Here is a 19,210-nt window from a genome sequence, read left to right as displayed (position 1 = left end):
AGGATAACTTTAATCCATCCATCCTGTTTCTGTTGCAGGGAGGTGGAGAGAACAATCAACACAATAACGGCTTTCTTTCATGCCTCTTGAAGGACTCAATATTCTCTGTACTGCATTACATGTGAAAGTCGATTTATTACCCATGAACACACTACCTGTATGCTAATTATATGTAAATAGGTAGCTCCAGCCCTCATAATGTTGTCCAACATTTCCGCTATAAAACGGGATAAAATTATTTTGGAAACATACCAAATTTGAAAAGTAATTGAGAAGTTGCGCAATTACTAATCATGGAGCACAAAATAGCCTACAGCACCTGGTATTCCCAGGCGGTCTCCCATCCAGGTACTAACTAGGCCCGACACTGCTTAGCTTCCGAGATCAGACGAGATCGGGCGCATTCAGTGTGGTGTGGCCGTAGGCTCTGGTCCTAGTGAGTTTTGTACTTTTAAGCATCTAGTCGGCTAGACCTTGCAGTTTTGAAAGGCAATTGAGAAATGGCTCACTTCCTGAACTTGGAGCACAAAAAAGCCTACAGCACCTGGTATTCCCAGGCAGTCTCCCATCCAGGTACTAACTAGGCCCGACACTGCTTAGCTTCCGAGATCAGACGAGATCGGGCGCATTCAGTGTGGTGTGGCCGTAGGCTCTAGAAATGCTAAGAATATTACTCTTATGCATTTGCATTTAGTAAGCTAAGCCATGCAGCCACTTGCAACATGATACCACGCTCATCGCTCGATCAGCGCTCGATCAGGCGAGATATATAAGACTGGTGGGCCCATTCAGGACTCCTATGTCTGGTAGGATAACTTTAATCCATCCATCCTGTTTCTGTTGCAGGGAGGTGGAGAGAACAATCAACACAATAACGGCTTTCTTTCATGCCTCTTGAAGGACTCAATATTCTCTGTACTGCATTACATGTGAAAGTCGATTTATTACCCATGAACACACTACCTGTATGCTAATTATATGTAAATAGGTAGCTCCAGCCCTCATAATGTTGTCCAACATTTCCGCTATAAAACGGGATAAAATTATTTTGGAAACATACCAAATTTGAAAAGTAATTGAGAAGTTGTGCAATTACTAATCATGGAGCACAAAATAGCCTACAGCACCTGGTATTCCCAGGCGGTCTCCCATCCAGGTACTAACTAGGCCCGACACTGCTTAGCTTCCGAGATCAGACGAGATCGGGCGCATTCAGTGTGGTGTGGCCGTAGGCTCAGGGCCTAGTGAGTTTTGTACTTTTAAGCATCTAGTCGGCTAGACCTTGCAGTTTTGAAAGGCAATTGAGAAATGGCTCACTTCCTGAACTTGGAGCACAAAAAAGCCTACAGCACCTGGTATTCCCAGGCGGTCTCCCATCCAGGTACTAACTAGGCCCGACACTGCTTAGCTTCCGAGATCAGACGAGATCGGGCGCATTCAGTGTGGTGTGGCCGTAGGCTCTGGTCCTAGTGAGGTTTGTACTTTTAAGCATCTAGTCGGCTAGACCTTGCAGTTTTGAAAGGCAATTGAGAAATGGCTCACTTCCTGAACTTGGAGCACAAAAAAGCCTACAGCACCTGGTATTCCCAGGCGGTCTCCCATCCAGGTACTAACTAGGCCCGACACTGCTTAGCTTCCGAGATCAGACGCATTCAGTGTGGTGTGGCCGTAGGCTCTGGGCCTAGTGAGTTTTGTACTTTTAAGCATCTAGTCGGCTAGACCTCTCAGTTTTGAAAGGCAATTGAGAAATGGCTCACTTCCTGAACTTGGAGCACAAAAAAGCCTACAGCACCTGGTATTCCCAGGCGGTCTCCCATCCAGGTACTAACTAGGCCCGACACTGCTTAGCTTCCGAGATCAGACGAGATCGGGCGCATTCAGTGTGGTGTGGCCGTAGGCTCGAGTAATGCTAAGAATATTACTCTTATGCATTTGCATTTAGTAAGCTAAGCCATGCAGCCACTTGCAACATGATACCACGCTCATCGGTCGATCAGCGCTCGATCAGGCGAGATATATAAGACTGGTGGGCCCATTCAGGACTCCTATGTCTGGTAGGATAACTTTAATCCATCCATCCTGTTTCTGTTGCAGGGAGGTGGAGAGAACAATCAACACAATAACGCCTTTCTTTCATGCCTCTTGAAGGACTCAATATTCTCTGTACTGCATTACATGTGAAAGTCGATTTATTACCCATGAACACACTACCTGTATGCTAATTATATGTAAATAGGTAGCTCCAGCCCTCATAATGTTGTCCAACATTTCCGCTATAAAACGGGATAAAATTATTTTGGAAACATACCAAATTTGAAAAGTAATTGAGAAGTTGTGCAATTACTAATCATGGAGCACAAAATAGCCTACAGCACCTGGTATTCCCAGGCGGTCTCCCATCCAGGTACTAACTAGGCCCGACACTGCTTAGCTTCCGAGATCAGACAAGATCGGGCGCATTCAGTGTGGTGTGGCCGTAGGCTCTGGGCCTAGTGAGTTTTGTACTTTTAAGCATCTAGTCGGCTAGACCTTGCAGTTTTGAAAGGCAATTGAGAAATGGCTCACTTCCTGAACTTGGAGCACAAAAAAGCCTACAGCACCTGGTATTCCCAGGCAGTCTCCCATCCAGGTACTAACTAGGCCCGACACTGCTTAGCTTCTGAGATCAGACGAGATCGGGCGCATTCAGTGTGGTGTGGCCGTAGGCTCTGGTCCTAGTGAGTTTTGTACTTTTAAGCATCTAGTCGGCTAGACCTTGCAGTTTTGAAAGGCAATTGAGAAATGGCTCACTTCCTGAACTTGGAGCACAAAAAAGCCTACAGCACCTGGTATTCCCAGGCGGTCTCCCATCCAGGTACTAACTAGGCCCGACACTGCTTAGCTTCCGAGATCAGACGAGATCGGGCGCATTCAGTGTGGTGTGGCCGTAGGCTCTGGGCCTAGTGAGTTTTGTACTTTTAAGCATCTAGTCGGCTAGACCTTGCAGTTTTGAAAGGCAATTGAGAAATGGCTCACTTCCTGAACTTGGAGCACAAAAAAGCCTACAGCACCTGGTATTCCCAGGCGGTCTCCCATCCAGGTACTAACTAGGCCCGACACTGCTTAGCTTCCGAGATCAGACGAGATCGGGCGCATTCAGTGTGGTGTGGCCGTAGGCTCTGGGCCTAGTGAGTTTTGTACTTTTAAGCATCTAGTCGGCTAGACCTTGCAGTTTTGAAAGGCAATTGAGAAATGGCTCACTTCCTGAACTTGGAGCACAAAAAAGCCTACAGCACCTGGTATTCCCAGGCGGTCTCCCATCCAGGTACTAACTAGGCCCGACACTGCTTAGCTTCCGAGATCAGACGAGATCGGGCGCATTCAGTGTGGTGTGGCCGTAGGCTCTAGAAATGCTAAGAATATTACTCTTATGCATTTGCATTTAGTAAGCTAAGCCATGCAGCCACTTGCAACATGATACCACGCTCATCGCTCGATCAGCGCTTGATCAGGCGAGATATATAAGACTGGTGGGCCCATTCAGGACTCCTATGTCTGGTAGGATAACTTTAATCCATCCATCCTGTTTCTGTTGCAGGGAGGTGGAGAGAACAATCAACACAATAACGGCTTTCTTTCATGCCTCTTGAAGGACTCAATATTCTCTGTACTGCATTACATGTGAAAGTCGATTTATTACCCATGAACACACTACCTGTATGCTAATTATATGTAAATAGGTAGCTCCAGCCCTCATAATGTTGTCCAACATTTCCGCTATAAAACGGGATAAAATTATTTTGGAAACATACCAAATTTGAAAAGTAATTGAGAAGTTGCGCAATTACTAATCATGGAGCACAAAATAGCCTACAGCACCTGGTATTCCCAGGCGGTCTCCCATCCAGGTACTAACTAGGCCCGACACTGCTTAGCTTCCGAGATCAGACGAGATCGGGCGCATTCAGTGTGGTGTGGCCGTAGGCTCTGGGCCTAGTGAGTTTTGTACTTTTAAGCATCTAGTCGGCTAGACCTTGCAGTTTTGAAAGGCAATTGAGAAATGGCTCACTTCCTGAACTTGGAGCACAAAAAAGCCTACAGCACCTGGTATTCCCAGGCAGTCTCCCATCCAGGTACTAACTAGGCCCGACACTGCTTAGCTTCCGAGATCAGACGAGATCGGGCGCATTCAGTGTGGTGTGGCCGTAGGCTCTAGAAATGCTAAGAATATTACTCTTATGCATTTGCATTTAGTAAGCTAAGCCATGCAGCCACTTGCAACATGATACCACGCTCATCGCTCGATCAGGCTCGATCAGGCGAGATATATAAGACTGGTGGGCCCATTCAGGACTCCTATGTCTGGTAGGATAACTTTAATCCATCCATCCTGTTTCTGTTGCAGGGAGGTGGAGAGAACAATCAACACAATAACGGCTTTCTTTCATGCCTCTTGAAGGACTCAATATTCTCTGTACTGCATTACATGTGAAAGTCGATTTATTACCCATGAACACACTACCTGTATGCTAATTATATGTAAATAGGTAGCTCCAGCCCTCATAATGTTGTCCAACATTTCCGCTATAAAACGGGATAAAATTATTTTGGAAACATACCAAATTTGAAAAGTAATTGAGAAGTTGTGCAATTACTAATCATGGAGCACAAAATAGCCTACAGCACCTGGTATTCCCAGGCGGTCTCCCATCCAGGTACTAACTAGGCCCGACAGTGCTTAGCTTCCGAGATCAGACGAGATCGGGCGCATTCAGTGTGGTGTGGCCGTAGGCTCTGGGCCTAGTGAGTTTTGTACTTTTAAGCATCTAGTCGGCTAGACCTTGCAGTTTTGAAAGGCAATTGAGAAATGGCTCACTTCCTGAACTTGGAGCACAAAAAAGCCTACAGCACCTGGTATTCCCAGGCGGTCTCCCATCCAGGTACTAACTAGGCCCGACACTGCTTAGCTTCCGAGATCAGACGAGATCGGGCGGATTCAGTGTGGTGTGGCCGTAGGCTCTGGTCCTAGTGAGTTTTGTACTTTTAAGCATCTAGTCGGCTAGACCTTGCAGTTTTGAAAGGCAATTGAGAAATGGCTCACTTCCTGAACTTGGAGCACAAAAAAGCCTACAGCACCTGGTATTCCCAGGCGGTCTCCCATCCAGGTACTAACTAGGCCCGACACTGCTTAGTGTGGTGTGGCCGTAGGCTCTAGAAATGCTAAGAATATTACTCTTATGCATTTGCATTTAGTAAGCTAAGCCATGCAGCCACTTGCAACATGATACCACGCTCATCGGTCGATCAGCGCTCGATCAGGCGAGATATATAAGACTGGTGGGCCCATTCAGGACTCCTATGTCTGGTAGGATAACTTTAATCCATCCATCCTGTTTCTGTTGCAGGGAGGTGGAGAGAACAATCAACACAATAACGCCTTTCTTTCATGCCTCTTGAAGGACTCAATATTCTCTGTACTGCATTACATGTGAAAGTCGATTTATTACCCATGAACACACTACCTGTATGCTAATTATATGTAAATAGGTAGCTCCAGCCCTCATAATGTTGTCCAACATTTCCGCTATAAAACGGGATAAAATTATTTTGGAAACATACCAAATTTGAAAAGTAATTGAGAAGTTGTGCAATTACTAATCATGGAGCACAAAATAGCCTACAGCACCTGGTATTCCCAGGCGGTCTCCCATCCAGGTACTAACTAGGCCCGACACTGTTTAGCTTCCGAGATCAGACAAGATCGGGCGCATTCAGTGTGGTGTGGCCGTAGGCTCTGGGCCTAGTGAGTTTTGTACTTTTAAGCATCTAGTCGGCTAGACCTTGCAGTTTTGAAAGGCAATTGAGAAATGGCTCACTTCCTGAACTTGGAGCACAAAAAAGCCTACAGCACCTGGTATTCCCAGGCAGTCTCCCATCCAGGTACTAACTAGGCCCGACACTGCTTAGCTTCTGAGATCAGACGAGATCGGGCGCATTCAGTGTGGTGTGGCCGTAGGCTCTGGTCCTAGTGAGTTTTGTACTTTTAAGCATCTAGTCGGCTAGACCTTGCAGTTTTGAAAGGCAATTGAGAAATGGCTCACTTCCTGAACTTGGAGCACAAAAAAGCCTACAGCACCTGGTATTCCCAGGCGGTCTCCCATCCAGGTACTAACTAGGCCCGACACTGCTTAGCTTCCGAGATCAGACGAGATCGGGCGCATTCAGTGTGGTGTGGCCGTAGGCTCTGGGCCTAGTGAGTTTTGTACTTTTAAGCATCTAGTCGGCTAGACCTTGCAGTTTTGAAAGGCAATTGAGAAATGGCTCACTTCCTGAACTTGGAGCACAAAAAAGCCTACAGCACCTGGTATTCCCAGGCGGTCTCCCATCCAGGTACTAACTAGGCCCGACACTGCTTAGCTTCCGAGATCAGACGAGATCGGGCGCATTCAGTGTGGTGTGGCCGTAGGCTCTGGGCCTAGTGAGTTTTGTACTTTTAAGCATCTAGTCGGCTAGACCTTGCAGTTTTGAAAGGCAATTGAGAAATGGCTCACTTCCTGAACTTGGAGCACAAAAAAGCCTACAGCACCTGGTATTCCCAGGCGGTCTCCCATCCAGGTACTAACTAGGCCCGACACTGCTTAGCTTCCGAGATCAGACGAGATCGGGCGCATTCAGTGTGGTGTGGCCGTAGGCTCTAGAAATGCTAAGAATATTACTCTTATGCATTTGCATTTAGTAAGCTAAGCCATGCAGCCACTTGCAACATGATACCACGCTCATCGCTCGATCAGCGCTTGATCAGGCGAGATATATAAGACTGGTGGGCCCATTCAGGACTCCCATGTCTGGTAGGATAACTTTAATCCATCCATCCTGTTTCTGTTGCAGGGAGGTGGAGAGAACAATCAACACAATAACGGCTTTCTTTCATGCCTCTTGAAGGACTCAATATTCTCTGTACTGCATTACATGTGAAAGTCGATTTATTACCCATGAACACACTACCTGTATGCTAATTATATGTAAATAGGTAGCTCCAGCCCTCATAATGTTGTCCAACATTTCCGCTATAAAACGGGATAAAATTATTTTGGAAACATACCAAATTTGAAAAGTAATTGAGAAGTTGCGCAATTACTAATCATGGAGCACAAAATAGCCTACAGCACCTGGTATTCCCAGGCGGTCTCCCATCCAGGTACTAACTAGGCCCGACACTGCTTAGCTTCCGAGATCAGACGAGATCGGGCGCATTCAGTGTGGTGTGGCCGTAGGCTCTGGGCCTAGTGAGTTTTGTACTTTTAAGCATCTAGTCGGCTAGACCTTGCAGTTTTGAAAGGCAATTGAGAAATGGCTCACTTCCTGAACTTGGAGCACAAAAAAGCCTACAGCACCTGGTATTCCCAGGCAGTCTCCCATCCAGGTACTAACTAGGCCCGACACTGCTTAGCTTCCGAGATCAGACGAGATCGGGCGCATTCAGTGTGGTGTGGCCGTAGGCTCTAGAAATGCTAAGAATATTACTCTTATGCATTTGCATTTAGTAAGCTAAGCCATGCAGCCACTTGCAACATGATACCACGCTCATCGCTCGATCAGGCTCGATCAGGCGAGATATATAAGACTGGTGGGCCCATTCAGGACTCCTATGTCTGGTAGGATAACTTTAATCCATCCATCCTGTTTCTGTTGCAGGGAGGTGGAGAGAACAATCAACACAATAACGGCTTTCTTTCATGCCTCTTGAAGGACTCAATATTCTCTGTACTGCATTACATGTGAAAGTCGATTTATTACCCATGAACACACTACCTGTATGCTAATTATATGTAAATAGGTAGCTCCAGCCCTCATAATGTTGTCCAACATTTCCGCTATAAAACGGGATAAAATTATTTTGGAAACATACCAAATTTGAAAAGTAATTGAGAAGTTGTGCAATTACTAATCATGGAGCACAAAATAGCCTACAGCACCTGGTATTCCCAGGCGGTCTCCCATCCAGGTACTAACTAGGCCCGACAGTGCTTAGCTTCCGAGATCAGACGAGATCGGGCGCATTCAGTGTGGTGTGGCCGTAGGCTCTGGGCCTAGTGAGTTTTGTACTTTTAAGCATCTAGTCGGCTAGACCTTGCAGTTTTGAAAGGCAATTGAGAAATGGCTCACTTCCTGAACTTGGAGCACAAAAAAGCCTACAGCACCTGGTATTCCCAGGCGGTCTCCCATCCAGGTACTAACTAGGCCCGACACTGCTTAGCTTCCGAGATCAGACGAGATCGGGCGGATTCAGTGTGGTGTGGCCGTAGGCTCTGGTCCTAGTGAGTTTTGTACTTTTAAGCATCTAGTCGGCTAGACCTTGCAGTTTTGAAAGGCAATTGAGAAATGGCTCACTTCCTGAACTTGGAGCACAAAAAAGCCTACAGCACCTGGTATTCCCAGGCGGTCTCCCATCCAGGTACTAACTAGGCCCGACACTGCTTAGTGTGGTGTGGCCGTAGGCTCTAGAAATGCTAAGAATATTACTCTTATGCATTTGCATTTAGTAAGCTAAGCCATGCAGCCACTTGCAACATGATACCACGCTCATCGCTCGATCAGCGCTCGATCAGGCTCGATCAGGCGAGATATATAAGACTGGTGGGCCCATTCAGGACTCCTATGTCTGGTAGGATAACTTTAATCCATCCATCCTGTTTCTGTTGCAGGGAGATGGAGAGAACAATCAACACAATAACGGCTTTCTTTCATGCCTCTTGAAGGACTCAATATTCTCTGTACTGCATTACATGTGAAAGTCGATTTATTACCCATGAACACACTACCTGTATGCTAATTATATGTAAATAGGTAGCTCCAGCCCTCATAATGTTGTCCAACATTTCCGCTATAAAACGGGATAAAATTATTTTGGAAACATACCAAATTTGAAAAGTAATTGAGAAGTTGTGCAATTACTAATCATGGAGCACAAAATAGCCTACAGCACCTGGTATTCCCAGGCGGTCTCCCATCCAGGTACTAACTAGGCCCGACACTGCTTAGCTTCCGAGATCAGACGAGATCGGGCGCATTCAGTGTGGTGTGGCCGTAGGCTCTGGTCCTAGTGAGTTTTGTACTTTTAAGCATCTAGTCGGCTAGACCTTGCAGTTTTGAAAGGCAATTGAGAAATGGCTCACTTCCTGAACTTGGAGCACAAAAAAGCCTACAGCACCTGGTATTCCCAGGCGGTCTCCCATCCAGGTACTAACTAGGCCCGACACTGCTTAGCTTCCGAGATCAGACGAGATCGGGCGCATTCAGTGTGGTGTGGCCGTAGGCTCTGAGCCTAGTGAGTTTTGTACTTTTAAGCATCTAGTCGGCTAGACCTTGCAGTTTTGAAAGGCAATTGAGAAATGGCTCACTTCCTGAACTTGGAGCACAAAAAAGCCTACAGCACCTGGTATTCCCAGGCGGTCTCCCATCCAGGTACTAACTAGGCCCGACACTGAGCTTCCGAGATCAGACGAGATCGGGCGCATTCAGTCTGGTGTGGCCGTAGGCTCTAGTAATGCTAAGAATATTACTCTTATGCATTTGCATTTAGTAAGCTAAGCCATGCAGCCACTTGCAACATGATACCACGCTCATCGCTCGATCAGGCTCGATCAGGCGAGATATATAAGACTGGTGGGCCCATTCAGGACTCCTATGTCTGGTAGGATAACTTTAATCCATCCATCCTGTTTCTGTTGCAGGGAGATGGAGAGAACAATCAACACAATAACGGCTTTCTTTCATGCCTCTTGAAGGACTCAATATTCTCTGTACTGCATTACATGTGAAAGTCGATTTATTACCCATGAACACACTACCTGTATGCTAATTATATGTAAATAGGTAGCTCCAGCCCTCATAATGTTGTCCAACATTTCCGCTATAAAACGGGATAAAATTATTTTGGAAACATACCAAATTTGAAAAGTAATTGAGAAGTTGTGCAATTACTAATCATGGAGCACAAAATAGCCTACAGCACCTGGTATTCCCAGGCGGTCTCCCATCCAGGTACTAACTAGGCCCGACACTGCTTAGCTTCCGAGATCAGACGAGATCGGGCGCATTCAGTGTGGTGTGGCCGTAGGCTCTGGTCCTAGTGAGTTTTGTACTTTTAAGCATCTAGTCGGCTAGACCTTGCAGTTTTGAAAGGCAATTGAGAAATGGCTCACTTCCTGAACTTGGAGCACAAAAAAGCCTACAGCACCTGGTATTCCCAGGCGGTCTCCCATCCAGGTACTAACTAGGCCCGACACTGCTTAGCTTCCGAGATCAGACGAGATCGGGCGCATTCAGTGTGGTGTGGACGTAGGCTCTGAGCCTAGTGAGTTTTGTACTTTTAAGCATCTAGTCGGCTAGACCTTGCAGTTTTGAAAGGCAATTGAGAAATGGCTCACTTCCTGAACTTGGAGCACAAAAAAGCCTACAGCACCTGGTATTCCCAGGCGGTCTCCCATCCAGGTACTAACTAGGCCCGACACTGAGCTTCCGAGATCAGACGAGATCGGGCGCATTCAGTCTGGTGTGGCCGTAGGCTCTAGTAATGCTAAGAATATTACTCTTATGCATTTGCATTTAGTAAGCTAAGCCATGCAGCCACTTGCAACATGATACCACGCTCATCGCTCGATCAGCGCTCGATCAGGCGAGATATATAAGACTGGTGGGCCCATTCAGGACTCCTATGTCTGGTAGGATAACTTTAATCCATCCATCCTGTTTCTGTTGCAGGGAGGTGGAGAGAACAATCAACACAATAACGGCTTTCTTTCATGCCTCTTGAAGGACTCAATATTCTCTGTACTGCATTACATGTGAAAGTCGATTTATTACCCATGAACACACTACCTGTATGCTAATTATATGTAAATAGGTAGCTCCAGCCCTCATAATGTTGTCCAACATTTCCGCTATAAAACGGGATAAAATTATTTTGGAAACATACCAAATTTGAAAAGTAACTGAGAAGTTGCGCAATTACTAATCATGGAGCACAAAATAGCCTACAGCACCTGGTATTCCCAGGCGGTCTCCCATCCAGGTACTAACTAGGCCCGACACTGCTTAGCTTCCGAGATCAGACGAGATCGGGCGCATTCAGTGTGGTGTGGCCGTAGGCTCTGGGCCTAGTGAGTTTTGTACTTTTAAGCATCTAGTCGGCTAGACCTTGCAGTTTTGAAAGGCAATTGAGAAATGGCTCACTTCCTGAACTTGGAGCACAAAAAAGCCTACAGCACCTGGTATTCCCAGGCAGTCTCCCATCCAGGTACTAACTAGGCCCGACACTGCTTAGCTTCCGAGATCAGACGAGATCGGGCGCATTCAGTGTGGTGTGGCCGTAGGCTCTGGGCCTAGTGAGTTTTGTACTTTTAAGCATCTAGTCGGCTAGACCTTGCAGTTTTGAAAGGCAATTGAGAAATGGCTCACTTCCTGAACTTGGAGCACAAAAAAGCCTACAGCACCTGGTATTCCCAGGCGGTCTCCCATCCAGGTACTAACTAGGCCCGACACTGAGCTTCCGAGATCAGACGAGATCGGGCGCATTCAGTCTGGTGTGGCCGTAGGCTCTAGTAATGCTAAGAATATTACTCTTATGCATTTGCATTTAGTAAGCTAAGCCATGCAGCCACTTGCAACATGATACCACGCTCATCGCTCGATCAGCGCTCGATCAGGCGAGATATATAAGACTGGTGGGCCCATTCAGGACTCCTATGTCTGGTAGGATAACTTTAATCCATCCATCCTGTTTCTGTTGCAGGGAGGTGGAGAGAACAATCAACACAATAACGGCTTTCTTTCATGCCTCTTGAAGGACTCAATATTCTCTGTACTGCATTACATGTGAAAGTCGATTTATTACCCATGAACACACTACCTGTATGCTAATTATATGTAAATAGGTAGCTCCAGCCCTCATAATGTTGTCCAACATTTCCGCTATAAAACGGGATAAAATTATTTTGGAAACATACCAAATTTGAAAAGTAATTGAGAAGTTGTGCAATTACTAATCATGGAGCACAAAATAGCCTACAGCACCTGGTATTCCCAGGCGGTCTCCCATCCAGGTACTAACTAGGCCTGACACTGCTTAGCTTCCGAGATCAGACGAGATCGGGCGCATTCAGTGTGGTGTGGCCGTAGGCTCAGGGCCTAGTGAGTTTTGTACTTTTAAGCATCTAGTCGGCTAGACCTTGCAGTTTTGAAAGGCAATTGAGAAATGGCTCACTTCCTGAACTTGGAGCACAAAAAAGCCTACAGCACCTGGTATTCCCAGGCGGTCTCCCATCCAGGTACTAACTAGGCCCGACACTGCTTAGCTTCCGAGATCAGACGAGATCGGGCGCATTCAGTGTGGTGTGGCCGTAGGCTCTGGGCCTAGTGAGTTTTGTACTTTTAAGCATCTAGTCGGCTAGACCTTGCAGTTTTGAAAGGCAATTGAGAAATGGCTCACTTCCTGAACTTGGAGCACAAAAAAGCCTACAGCACCTGGTATTCCCAGGCGGTCTCCCATCCAGGTACTAACTAGGCCCGACACTGAGCTTCCGAGATCAGACGAGATCGGGCGCATTCAGTGTGGTGTGGCCATAGGCTCTGGTCCTAGTGAGTTTTGTACTTTTAAGCATCTAGTCGGCTAGACCTTGCAGTTTTGAAAGGCAATTGAGAAATGGCTCACTTCCTGAACTTGGAGCACAAAAAAGCCTACAGCACCTGGTATTCCCAGGCGGTCTCCCATCCAGGTACTAACTAGGCCCGACACTGCTTAGCTTCCGAGATCAGACGAGATCGGGCGCATTCAGTGTGGTGTGGCCGTAGGCTCTGGGCCTAGTGAGTTTTGTACTTTTAAGCATCTAGTCGGCTAGACCTTGCAGTTTTGAAAGGCAATTGAGAAATGGCTCACTTCCTGAACTTGGAGCACAAAAAAGCCTACAGCACCTGGTATTCCCAGGCAGTCTCCCATCCAGGTACTAACTAGGCCCGACACTGCTTAGCTTCCGAGATCAGACGAGATCGGGCGCATTCAGTGTGGTGTGGCCGTAGGCTCTAGAAATGCTAAGAATATTACTCTTATGCATTTGCATTTAGTAAGCTAAGCCATGCAGCCACTTGCAACATGATACCACGCTCATCGCTCGATCAGGCTCGATCAGGCGAGATATATAAGACTGGTGGGCCCATTCAGGACTCCTATGTCTGGTAGGATAACTTTAATCCATCCATCCTGTTTCTGTTGCAGGGAGGTGGAGAGAACAATCAACACAATAACGGCTTTCTTTCATGCCTCTTGAAGGACTCAATATTCTCTGTACTGCATTACATGTGAAAGTCGATTTATTACCCATGAACACACTACCTGTATGCTAATTATATGTAAATAGGTAGCTCCAGCCCTCATAATGTTGTCCAACATTTCCGCTATAAAACGGGATAAAATTATTTTGGAAACATACCAAATTTGAAAAGTAATTGAGAAGTTGTGCAATTACTAATCATGGAGCACAAAATAGCCTACAGCACCTGGTATTCCCAGGCGGTCTCCCATCCAGGTACTAACTAGGCCCGACAGTGCTTAGCTTCCGAGATCAGACGAGATCGGGCGCATTCAGTGTGGTGTGGCCGTAGGCTCTGGGCCTAGTGAGTTTTGTACTTTTAAGCATCTAGTCGGCTAGACCTTGCAGTTTTGAAAGGCAATTGAGAAATGGCTCACTTCCTGAACTTGGAGCACAAAAAAGCCTACAGCACCTGGTATTCCCAGGCGGTCTCCCATCCAGGTACTAACTAGGCCCGACACTGCTTAGCTTCCGAGATCAGACGAGATCGGGCGGATTCAGTGTGGTGTGGCCGTAGGCTCTGGTCCTAGTGAGTTTTGTACTTTTAAGCATCTAGTCGGCTAGACCTTGCAGTTTTGAAAGGCAATTGAGAAATGGCTCACTTCCTGAACTTGGAGCACAAAAAAGCCTACAGCACCTGGTATTCCCAGGCGGTCTCCCATCCAGGTACTAACTAGGCCCGACACTGCTTAGTGTGGTGTGGCCGTAGGCTCTAGAAATGCTAAGAATATTACTCTTATGCATTTGCATTTAGTAAGCTAAGCCATGCAGCCACTTGCAACATGATACCACGCTCATCGCTCGATCAGCGCTCGATCAGGCGAGATATATAAGACTGGTGGGCCCATTCAGGACTCCTATGTCTGGTAGGATAACTTTAATCCATCCATCCTGTTTCTGTTGCAGGGAGGTGGAGAGAACAATCAACACAATAACGGCTTTCTTTCATGCCTCTTGAAGGACTCAATATTCTCTGTACTGCATTACATGTGAAAGTCGATTTATTACCCATGAACACACTACCTGTATGCTAATTATATGTAAATAGGTAGCTCCAGCCCTCATAATGTTGTCCAACATTTCCGCTATAAAACGGGATAAAATTATTTTGGAAACATACCAAATTTGAAAAGTAATTGAGAAGTTGTGCAATTACTAATCATGGAGCACAAAATAGCCTACAGCACCTGGTATTCCCAGGCGGTCTCCCATCCAGGTACTAACTAGGCCCGACACTGCTTAGCTTCCGAGATCAGACGAGATCGGGCGCATTCAGTGTGGTGTGGCCGTAGGCTCAGGGCCTAGTGAGTTTTGTACTTTTAAGCATCTAGTCGGCTAGACCTTGCAGTTTTGAAAGGCAATTGAGAAATGGCTCACTTCCTGAACTTGGAGCACAAAAAAGCCTACAGCACCTGGTATTCCCAGGCGGTCTCCCATCCAGGTACTAACTAGGCCCGACACTGCTTAGCTTCCGAGATCAGACGAGATCGGGCGCATTCAGTGTGGTGTGGCCGTAGGCTCTGGTCCTAGTGAGGTTTGTACTTTTAAGCATCTAGTCGGCTAGACCTTGCAGTTTTGAAAGGCAATTGAGAAATGGCTCACTTCCTGAACTTGGAGCACAAAAAAGCCTACAGCACCTGGTATTCCCAGGCGGTCTCCCATCCAGGTACTAACTAGGCCCGACACTGCTTAGCTTCCGAGATCAGACGCATTCAGTGTGGTGTGGCCGTAGGCTCTGGGCCTAGTGAGTTTTGTACTTTTAAGCATCTAGTCGGCTAGACCTTGCAGTTTTGAAAGGCAATTGAGAAATGGCTCACTTCCTGAACTTGGAGCACAAAAAAGCCTACAGCACCTGGTATTCCCAGGCGGTCTCCCATCCAGGTACTAACTAGGCCCGACACTGCTTAGCTTCCGAGATCAGACGAGATCGGGCGCATTCAGTGTGGTGTGGCCGTAGGCTCTGGGCCTAGTGAGTTTTGTACTTTTAAGCATCTAGTCGGCTAGACCTTGCAGTTTTGAAAGGCAATTGAGAAATGGCTCACTTCCTGAACTTGGAGCACAAAAAAGCCTACAGCACCTGGTATTCCCAGGCGGTCTCCCATCCAGGTACTAACTAGGCCCGACACTGCTTAGCTTCCGAGATCAGACGAGATCGGGCGCATTCAGTGTGGTGTGGCCGTAGGCTCTAGAAATGCTAAGAATATTACTCTTATGCATTTGCATTTAGTAAGCTAAGCCATGCAGCCACTTGCAACATGATACCACGCTCATCGCTCGATCAGCGCTTGATCAGGCGAGATATATAAGACTGGTGGGCCCATTCAGGACTCCTATGTCTGGTAGGATAACTTTAATCCATCCATCCTGTTTCTGTTGCAGGGAGGTGGAGAGAACAATCAACACAATAACGGCTTTCTTTCATGCCTCTTGAAGGACTCAATATTCTCTGTACTGCATTACATGTGAAAGTCGATTTATTACCCATGAACACACTACCTGTATGCTAATTATATGTAAATAGGTAGCTCCAGCCCTCATAATGTTGTCCAACATTTCCGCTATAAAACGGGATAAAATTATTTTGGAAACATACCAAATTTGAAAAGTAATTGAGAAGTTGCGCAATTACTAATCATGGAGCACAAAATAGCCTACAGCACCTGGTATTCCCAGGCGGTCTCCCATCCAGGTACTAACTAGGCCCGACACTGCTTAGCTTCCGAGATCAGACGAGATCGGGCGCATTCAGTGTGGTGTGGCCGTAGGCTCTGGGCCTAGTGAGTTTTGTACTTTTAAGCATCTAGTCGGCTAGACCTTGCAGTTTTGAAAGGCAATTGAGAAATGGCTCACTTCCTGAACTTGGAGCACAAAAAAGCCTACAGCACCTGGTATTCCCAGGCAGTCTCCCATCCAGGTACTAACTAGGCCCGACACTGCTTAGCTTCCGAGATCAGACGAGATCGGGCGCATTCAGTGTGGTGTGGCCGTAGGCTCTAGAAATGCTAAGAATATTACTCTTATGCATTTGCATTTAGTAAGCTAAGCCATGCAGCCACTTGCAACATGATACCACGCTCATCGCTCGATCAGGCTCGATCAGGCGAGATATATAAGACTGGTGGGCCCATTCAGGACTCCTATGTCTGGTAGGATAACTTTAATCCATCCATCCTGTTTCTGTTGCAGGGAGGTGGAGAGAACAATCAACACAATAACGGCTTTCTTTCATGCCTCTTGAAGGACTCAATATTCTCTGTACTGCATTACATGTGAAAGTCGATTTATTACCCATGAACACACTACCTGTATGCTAATTATATGTAAATAGGTAGCTCCAGCCCTCATAATGTTGTCCAACATTTCCGCTATAAAACGGGATAAAATTATTTTGGAAACATACCAAATTTGAAAAGTAATTGAGAAGTTGTGCAATTACTAATCATGGAGCACAAAATAGCCTACAGCACCTGGTATTCCCAGGCGGTCTCCCATCCAGGTACTAACTAGGCCCGACACTGCTTAGCTTCCGAGATCAGACGAGATCGGGCGCATTCAGTGTGGTGTGGCCGTAGGCTCTGGGCCTAGTGAGTTTTGTACTTTTAAGCATCTAGTCGGCTAGACCTTGCAGTTTTGAAAGGCAATTGAGAAATGGCTCACTTCCTGAACTTGGAGCACAAAAAAGCCTACAGCACCTGGTATTCCCAGGCGGTCTCCCATCCAGGTACTAACTAGGCCCGACACTGCTTAGCTTCCGAGATCAGACGAGATCGGGCGGATTCAGTGTGGTGTGGCCGTAGGCTCTGGTCCTAGTGAGTTTTGTACTTTTAAGCATCTAGTCGGCTAGACCTTGCAGTTTTGAAAGGCAATTGAGAAATGGCTCACTTCCTGAACTTGGAGCACAAAAAAGCCTACAGCACCTGGTATTCCCAGGCGGTCTCCCATCCAGGTACTAACTAGGCCCGACACTGCTTAGTGTGGTGTGGCCGTAGGCTCTAGAAATGCTAAGAATATTACTCTTATGCATTTGCATTTAGTAAGCTAAGCCATGCAGCCACTTGCAACATGATACCACGCTCATCGCTCGATCAGCGCTCGATCAGGCTCGATCAGGCGAGATATATAAGACTGGTGGGCCCATTCAGGACTCCTATGTCTGGTAGGATAACTTTAATCCATCCATCCTGTTTCTGTTGCAGGGAGATGGAGAGAACAATCAACACAATAACGGCTTTCTTTCATGCCTCTTGAAGGACTCAATATTCTCTGTACTGCATTACATGTGAAAGTCGATTTATTACCCATGAACACACTACCTGTATGCTAATTATATGTAAATAGGTAGCTCCAGCCCTCATAATGTTGTCCAACATTTCCGCTATAAAACGGGATAAAATTATTTTGGAAACATACCAAATTTGAAAAGTAATTGAGAAGTTGTGCAATTACTAATCATGGAGCACAAAATAGCCTACAGCACCTGGTATTCCCAGGCGGTCTCCCATCCAGGTACTAACTAGGCCCGACACTGCTTAGCTTCCGAGATCAGACGAGATCGGGCGCATTCAGTGTGGTGTGGCCGTAGGCTCTGGTCCTAGTGAGTTTTGTACTTTTAAGCATCTAGTCGGCTAGACCTTGCAGTTTTGAAAGGCAATTGAGAAATGGCTCACTTCCTGAACTTGGAGCACAAAAAAGCCTACAGCACCTGGTATTCCCAGGCGGTCTCCCATCCAGGTACTAACTAGGCCCGACACTGCTTAGCTTCCGAGATCAGACGAGATCGGGCGCATTCAGTGTGGTGTGGCCGTAGGCTCTGAGCCTAGTGAGTTTTGTACTTTTAAGCATCTAGTCGGCTAGACCTTGCAGTTTTGAAAGGCAATTGAGAAATGGCTCACTTCCTGAACTTGGAGCACAAAAAAGCCTACAGCACCTGGTATTCCCAGGCGGTCTCCCATCCAGGTACTAACTAGGCCCGACACTGAGCTTCCGAGATCAGACGAGATCGGGCGCATTCAGTCTGGTGTGGCCGTAGGCTCTAGTAATGCTAAGAATATTACTCTTATGCATTTGCATTTAGTAAGCTAAGCCATGCAGCCACTTGCAACATGATACCACGCTCATCGCTCGATCAGGCTCGATCAGGCGAGATATATAAGACTGGTGGGCCCATTCAGGACTCCTATGTCTGGTAGGATAACTTTAATCCATCCATCCTGTTTCTGTTGCAGGGAGATGGAGAGAACAATCAACACAATAACGGCTTTCTTTCATGCCTCTTGAAGGACTCAATATTCTCTGTACTGCATTACATGTGAAAGTCGATTTATTACCCATGAACACACTACCTGTATGCTAATTATATGTAAATAGGTAGCTCCAGCCCTCATAATGTTGTCCAACATTTCCGCTATAAAACGGGATAAAATTATTTTGGAAACATACCAAATTTGAAAAGTAATTGAGAAGTTGTGCAATTACTAATCATGGAGCACAAAATAGCCTACAGCACCTGGTATTCCCAGGCGGTCTCCCATCCAGGTACTAACTAGGCCCGACACTGCTTAGCTTCCGAGATCAGACGAGATCGGGCGCATTCAGTGTGGTGTGGCCGTAGGCTCTGGTCCTAGTGAGTTTTGTACTTTTAAGCATCTAGTCGGCTAGACCTTGCAGTTTTGAAAGGCAATTGAGAAATGGCTCACTTCCTGAACTTGGAGCACAAAAAAGCCTACAGCACCTGGTATTCCCAGGCGGTCTCCCATCCAGGTACTAACTAGGCCCGACACTGCTTAGCTTCCGAGATCAGACGAGATCGGGCGCATTCAGTGTGGTGTGGCCGTAGGCTCTGAGCCTAGTGAGTTTTGTACTTT

The 19,210-nt window shown here is 46.6% G+C and overlaps 47 non-coding genes and 7 pseudogenes across 47 annotated transcripts; all 54 read right to left on the bottom strand.

The window, feature by feature from the left end:
- Positions 1-307: 307 nt before the first annotated feature.
- On the bottom strand, positions 308-426 carry LOC138476482 (5S ribosomal RNA). The gene has a single exon (XR_011270528.1). It is a non-coding gene; the product is annotated as a 5S ribosomal RNA (ribosomal RNA).
- Positions 427-532: 106 nt separating this feature from the next.
- On the bottom strand, positions 533-651 carry LOC138478481 (5S ribosomal RNA). The gene has a single exon (XR_011272345.1). It is a non-coding gene; the product is annotated as a 5S ribosomal RNA (ribosomal RNA).
- A 464-nt stretch (positions 652-1,115) lies between these two features.
- On the bottom strand, positions 1,116-1,234 carry LOC138476481 (5S ribosomal RNA). Its single transcript, XR_011270527.1, has one exon. It is a non-coding gene; the product is annotated as a 5S ribosomal RNA (ribosomal RNA).
- A 106-nt stretch (positions 1,235-1,340) lies between these two features.
- Positions 1,341-1,459, bottom strand: LOC138476480 (5S ribosomal RNA). The gene has a single exon (XR_011270526.1). It is a non-coding gene; the product is annotated as a 5S ribosomal RNA (ribosomal RNA).
- Positions 1,460-1,565: 106 nt separating this feature from the next.
- On the bottom strand, positions 1,566-1,674 carry LOC138474570 (5S ribosomal RNA; annotated as a pseudogene).
- Positions 1,675-1,780: 106 nt separating this feature from the next.
- LOC138476477 (5S ribosomal RNA) lies at positions 1,781-1,899 on the bottom strand. Its single transcript, XR_011270524.1, has one exon. It is a non-coding gene; the product is annotated as a 5S ribosomal RNA (ribosomal RNA).
- Positions 1,900-2,363: 464 nt separating this feature from the next.
- LOC138478839 (5S ribosomal RNA) lies at positions 2,364-2,482 on the bottom strand. The gene has a single exon (XR_011272668.1). It is a non-coding gene; the product is annotated as a 5S ribosomal RNA (ribosomal RNA).
- A 106-nt stretch (positions 2,483-2,588) lies between these two features.
- LOC138480046 (5S ribosomal RNA) lies at positions 2,589-2,707 on the bottom strand. Its single transcript, XR_011273765.1, has one exon. It is a non-coding gene; the product is annotated as a 5S ribosomal RNA (ribosomal RNA).
- A 106-nt stretch (positions 2,708-2,813) lies between these two features.
- On the bottom strand, positions 2,814-2,932 carry LOC138476476 (5S ribosomal RNA). Its single transcript, XR_011270523.1, has one exon. It is a non-coding gene; the product is annotated as a 5S ribosomal RNA (ribosomal RNA).
- A 106-nt stretch (positions 2,933-3,038) lies between these two features.
- Positions 3,039-3,157, bottom strand: LOC138476475 (5S ribosomal RNA). Its single transcript, XR_011270522.1, has one exon. It is a non-coding gene; the product is annotated as a 5S ribosomal RNA (ribosomal RNA).
- Positions 3,158-3,263: 106 nt separating this feature from the next.
- On the bottom strand, positions 3,264-3,382 carry LOC138476474 (5S ribosomal RNA). Its single transcript, XR_011270521.1, has one exon. It is a non-coding gene; the product is annotated as a 5S ribosomal RNA (ribosomal RNA).
- Positions 3,383-3,846: 464 nt separating this feature from the next.
- Positions 3,847-3,965, bottom strand: LOC138476473 (5S ribosomal RNA). Its single transcript, XR_011270520.1, has one exon. It is a non-coding gene; the product is annotated as a 5S ribosomal RNA (ribosomal RNA).
- A 106-nt stretch (positions 3,966-4,071) lies between these two features.
- LOC138478480 (5S ribosomal RNA) lies at positions 4,072-4,190 on the bottom strand. The gene has a single exon (XR_011272344.1). It is a non-coding gene; the product is annotated as a 5S ribosomal RNA (ribosomal RNA).
- A 463-nt stretch (positions 4,191-4,653) lies between these two features.
- On the bottom strand, positions 4,654-4,772 carry LOC138478758 (5S ribosomal RNA). The gene has a single exon (XR_011272596.1). It is a non-coding gene; the product is annotated as a 5S ribosomal RNA (ribosomal RNA).
- Positions 4,773-4,878: 106 nt separating this feature from the next.
- On the bottom strand, positions 4,879-4,997 carry LOC138478143 (5S ribosomal RNA). Its single transcript, XR_011272037.1, has one exon. It is a non-coding gene; the product is annotated as a 5S ribosomal RNA (ribosomal RNA).
- A 656-nt stretch (positions 4,998-5,653) lies between these two features.
- LOC138479613 (5S ribosomal RNA) lies at positions 5,654-5,772 on the bottom strand. Its single transcript, XR_011273372.1, has one exon. It is a non-coding gene; the product is annotated as a 5S ribosomal RNA (ribosomal RNA).
- A 106-nt stretch (positions 5,773-5,878) lies between these two features.
- LOC138480045 (5S ribosomal RNA) lies at positions 5,879-5,997 on the bottom strand. Its single transcript, XR_011273764.1, has one exon. It is a non-coding gene; the product is annotated as a 5S ribosomal RNA (ribosomal RNA).
- Positions 5,998-6,103: 106 nt separating this feature from the next.
- LOC138476472 (5S ribosomal RNA) lies at positions 6,104-6,222 on the bottom strand. Its single transcript, XR_011270519.1, has one exon. It is a non-coding gene; the product is annotated as a 5S ribosomal RNA (ribosomal RNA).
- Positions 6,223-6,328: 106 nt separating this feature from the next.
- Positions 6,329-6,447, bottom strand: LOC138476471 (5S ribosomal RNA). Its single transcript, XR_011270518.1, has one exon. It is a non-coding gene; the product is annotated as a 5S ribosomal RNA (ribosomal RNA).
- Positions 6,448-6,553: 106 nt separating this feature from the next.
- LOC138476470 (5S ribosomal RNA) lies at positions 6,554-6,672 on the bottom strand. Its single transcript, XR_011270517.1, has one exon. It is a non-coding gene; the product is annotated as a 5S ribosomal RNA (ribosomal RNA).
- A 464-nt stretch (positions 6,673-7,136) lies between these two features.
- On the bottom strand, positions 7,137-7,255 carry LOC138476469 (5S ribosomal RNA). The gene has a single exon (XR_011270516.1). It is a non-coding gene; the product is annotated as a 5S ribosomal RNA (ribosomal RNA).
- Positions 7,256-7,361: 106 nt separating this feature from the next.
- On the bottom strand, positions 7,362-7,480 carry LOC138478479 (5S ribosomal RNA). Its single transcript, XR_011272343.1, has one exon. It is a non-coding gene; the product is annotated as a 5S ribosomal RNA (ribosomal RNA).
- A 463-nt stretch (positions 7,481-7,943) lies between these two features.
- On the bottom strand, positions 7,944-8,062 carry LOC138478757 (5S ribosomal RNA). The gene has a single exon (XR_011272595.1). It is a non-coding gene; the product is annotated as a 5S ribosomal RNA (ribosomal RNA).
- A 106-nt stretch (positions 8,063-8,168) lies between these two features.
- LOC138478140 (5S ribosomal RNA) lies at positions 8,169-8,287 on the bottom strand. Its single transcript, XR_011272035.1, has one exon. It is a non-coding gene; the product is annotated as a 5S ribosomal RNA (ribosomal RNA).
- Positions 8,288-8,953: 666 nt separating this feature from the next.
- On the bottom strand, positions 8,954-9,072 carry LOC138476467 (5S ribosomal RNA). The gene has a single exon (XR_011270515.1). It is a non-coding gene; the product is annotated as a 5S ribosomal RNA (ribosomal RNA).
- A 106-nt stretch (positions 9,073-9,178) lies between these two features.
- On the bottom strand, positions 9,179-9,297 carry LOC138476465 (5S ribosomal RNA). Its single transcript, XR_011270513.1, has one exon. It is a non-coding gene; the product is annotated as a 5S ribosomal RNA (ribosomal RNA).
- Positions 9,298-9,403: 106 nt separating this feature from the next.
- LOC138474098 (5S ribosomal RNA) lies at positions 9,404-9,519 on the bottom strand (annotated as a pseudogene).
- Positions 9,520-9,982: 463 nt separating this feature from the next.
- On the bottom strand, positions 9,983-10,101 carry LOC138476464 (5S ribosomal RNA). The gene has a single exon (XR_011270512.1). It is a non-coding gene; the product is annotated as a 5S ribosomal RNA (ribosomal RNA).
- A 106-nt stretch (positions 10,102-10,207) lies between these two features.
- On the bottom strand, positions 10,208-10,326 carry LOC138478874 (5S ribosomal RNA). The gene has a single exon (XR_011272700.1). It is a non-coding gene; the product is annotated as a 5S ribosomal RNA (ribosomal RNA).
- Positions 10,327-10,432: 106 nt separating this feature from the next.
- LOC138474096 (5S ribosomal RNA) lies at positions 10,433-10,548 on the bottom strand (annotated as a pseudogene).
- A 464-nt stretch (positions 10,549-11,012) lies between these two features.
- On the bottom strand, positions 11,013-11,131 carry LOC138476463 (5S ribosomal RNA). The gene has a single exon (XR_011270511.1). It is a non-coding gene; the product is annotated as a 5S ribosomal RNA (ribosomal RNA).
- A 106-nt stretch (positions 11,132-11,237) lies between these two features.
- On the bottom strand, positions 11,238-11,356 carry LOC138478478 (5S ribosomal RNA). The gene has a single exon (XR_011272342.1). It is a non-coding gene; the product is annotated as a 5S ribosomal RNA (ribosomal RNA).
- Positions 11,357-11,462: 106 nt separating this feature from the next.
- Positions 11,463-11,578, bottom strand: LOC138474095 (5S ribosomal RNA; annotated as a pseudogene).
- Positions 11,579-12,042: 464 nt separating this feature from the next.
- LOC138478912 (5S ribosomal RNA) lies at positions 12,043-12,161 on the bottom strand. The gene has a single exon (XR_011272735.1). It is a non-coding gene; the product is annotated as a 5S ribosomal RNA (ribosomal RNA).
- A 106-nt stretch (positions 12,162-12,267) lies between these two features.
- On the bottom strand, positions 12,268-12,386 carry LOC138476462 (5S ribosomal RNA). The gene has a single exon (XR_011270510.1). It is a non-coding gene; the product is annotated as a 5S ribosomal RNA (ribosomal RNA).
- A 106-nt stretch (positions 12,387-12,492) lies between these two features.
- Positions 12,493-12,608, bottom strand: LOC138473913 (5S ribosomal RNA; annotated as a pseudogene).
- A 106-nt stretch (positions 12,609-12,714) lies between these two features.
- LOC138476461 (5S ribosomal RNA) lies at positions 12,715-12,833 on the bottom strand. The gene has a single exon (XR_011270509.1). It is a non-coding gene; the product is annotated as a 5S ribosomal RNA (ribosomal RNA).
- Positions 12,834-12,939: 106 nt separating this feature from the next.
- On the bottom strand, positions 12,940-13,058 carry LOC138478477 (5S ribosomal RNA). The gene has a single exon (XR_011272341.1). It is a non-coding gene; the product is annotated as a 5S ribosomal RNA (ribosomal RNA).
- Positions 13,059-13,521: 463 nt separating this feature from the next.
- LOC138478756 (5S ribosomal RNA) lies at positions 13,522-13,640 on the bottom strand. The gene has a single exon (XR_011272594.1). It is a non-coding gene; the product is annotated as a 5S ribosomal RNA (ribosomal RNA).
- Positions 13,641-13,746: 106 nt separating this feature from the next.
- On the bottom strand, positions 13,747-13,865 carry LOC138478139 (5S ribosomal RNA). Its single transcript, XR_011272034.1, has one exon. It is a non-coding gene; the product is annotated as a 5S ribosomal RNA (ribosomal RNA).
- Positions 13,866-14,521: 656 nt separating this feature from the next.
- On the bottom strand, positions 14,522-14,640 carry LOC138476459 (5S ribosomal RNA). The gene has a single exon (XR_011270507.1). It is a non-coding gene; the product is annotated as a 5S ribosomal RNA (ribosomal RNA).
- A 106-nt stretch (positions 14,641-14,746) lies between these two features.
- Positions 14,747-14,865, bottom strand: LOC138476458 (5S ribosomal RNA). The gene has a single exon (XR_011270506.1). It is a non-coding gene; the product is annotated as a 5S ribosomal RNA (ribosomal RNA).
- A 106-nt stretch (positions 14,866-14,971) lies between these two features.
- Positions 14,972-15,080, bottom strand: LOC138474569 (5S ribosomal RNA; annotated as a pseudogene).
- A 106-nt stretch (positions 15,081-15,186) lies between these two features.
- LOC138476456 (5S ribosomal RNA) lies at positions 15,187-15,305 on the bottom strand. Its single transcript, XR_011270505.1, has one exon. It is a non-coding gene; the product is annotated as a 5S ribosomal RNA (ribosomal RNA).
- A 106-nt stretch (positions 15,306-15,411) lies between these two features.
- LOC138476455 (5S ribosomal RNA) lies at positions 15,412-15,530 on the bottom strand. Its single transcript, XR_011270504.1, has one exon. It is a non-coding gene; the product is annotated as a 5S ribosomal RNA (ribosomal RNA).
- Positions 15,531-15,994: 464 nt separating this feature from the next.
- On the bottom strand, positions 15,995-16,113 carry LOC138476454 (5S ribosomal RNA). Its single transcript, XR_011270503.1, has one exon. It is a non-coding gene; the product is annotated as a 5S ribosomal RNA (ribosomal RNA).
- A 106-nt stretch (positions 16,114-16,219) lies between these two features.
- LOC138478476 (5S ribosomal RNA) lies at positions 16,220-16,338 on the bottom strand. Its single transcript, XR_011272340.1, has one exon. It is a non-coding gene; the product is annotated as a 5S ribosomal RNA (ribosomal RNA).
- A 463-nt stretch (positions 16,339-16,801) lies between these two features.
- LOC138476452 (5S ribosomal RNA) lies at positions 16,802-16,920 on the bottom strand. The gene has a single exon (XR_011270501.1). It is a non-coding gene; the product is annotated as a 5S ribosomal RNA (ribosomal RNA).
- A 106-nt stretch (positions 16,921-17,026) lies between these two features.
- LOC138478138 (5S ribosomal RNA) lies at positions 17,027-17,145 on the bottom strand. Its single transcript, XR_011272033.1, has one exon. It is a non-coding gene; the product is annotated as a 5S ribosomal RNA (ribosomal RNA).
- A 666-nt stretch (positions 17,146-17,811) lies between these two features.
- On the bottom strand, positions 17,812-17,930 carry LOC138476451 (5S ribosomal RNA). The gene has a single exon (XR_011270500.1). It is a non-coding gene; the product is annotated as a 5S ribosomal RNA (ribosomal RNA).
- A 106-nt stretch (positions 17,931-18,036) lies between these two features.
- Positions 18,037-18,155, bottom strand: LOC138476450 (5S ribosomal RNA). Its single transcript, XR_011270499.1, has one exon. It is a non-coding gene; the product is annotated as a 5S ribosomal RNA (ribosomal RNA).
- Positions 18,156-18,261: 106 nt separating this feature from the next.
- Positions 18,262-18,377, bottom strand: LOC138474093 (5S ribosomal RNA; annotated as a pseudogene).
- Positions 18,378-18,840: 463 nt separating this feature from the next.
- Positions 18,841-18,959, bottom strand: LOC138476449 (5S ribosomal RNA). The gene has a single exon (XR_011270498.1). It is a non-coding gene; the product is annotated as a 5S ribosomal RNA (ribosomal RNA).
- Positions 18,960-19,065: 106 nt separating this feature from the next.
- On the bottom strand, positions 19,066-19,184 carry LOC138476448 (5S ribosomal RNA). The gene has a single exon (XR_011270497.1). It is a non-coding gene; the product is annotated as a 5S ribosomal RNA (ribosomal RNA).
- Positions 19,185-19,210: the final 26 nt, after the last annotated feature.

The sequence above is a fragment of the Ambystoma mexicanum genome, chromosome 8 (assembly GCF_040938575.1).
Source record: "Ambystoma mexicanum isolate Mex_15411 chromosome 8, UKY_AmexF1_1, whole genome shotgun sequence".
Lineage (NCBI taxonomy): Eukaryota > Metazoa > Chordata > Amphibia > Caudata > Ambystomatidae > Ambystoma > Ambystoma mexicanum.
This window is presented reverse-complemented; position numbering and strand designations above follow the sequence as displayed.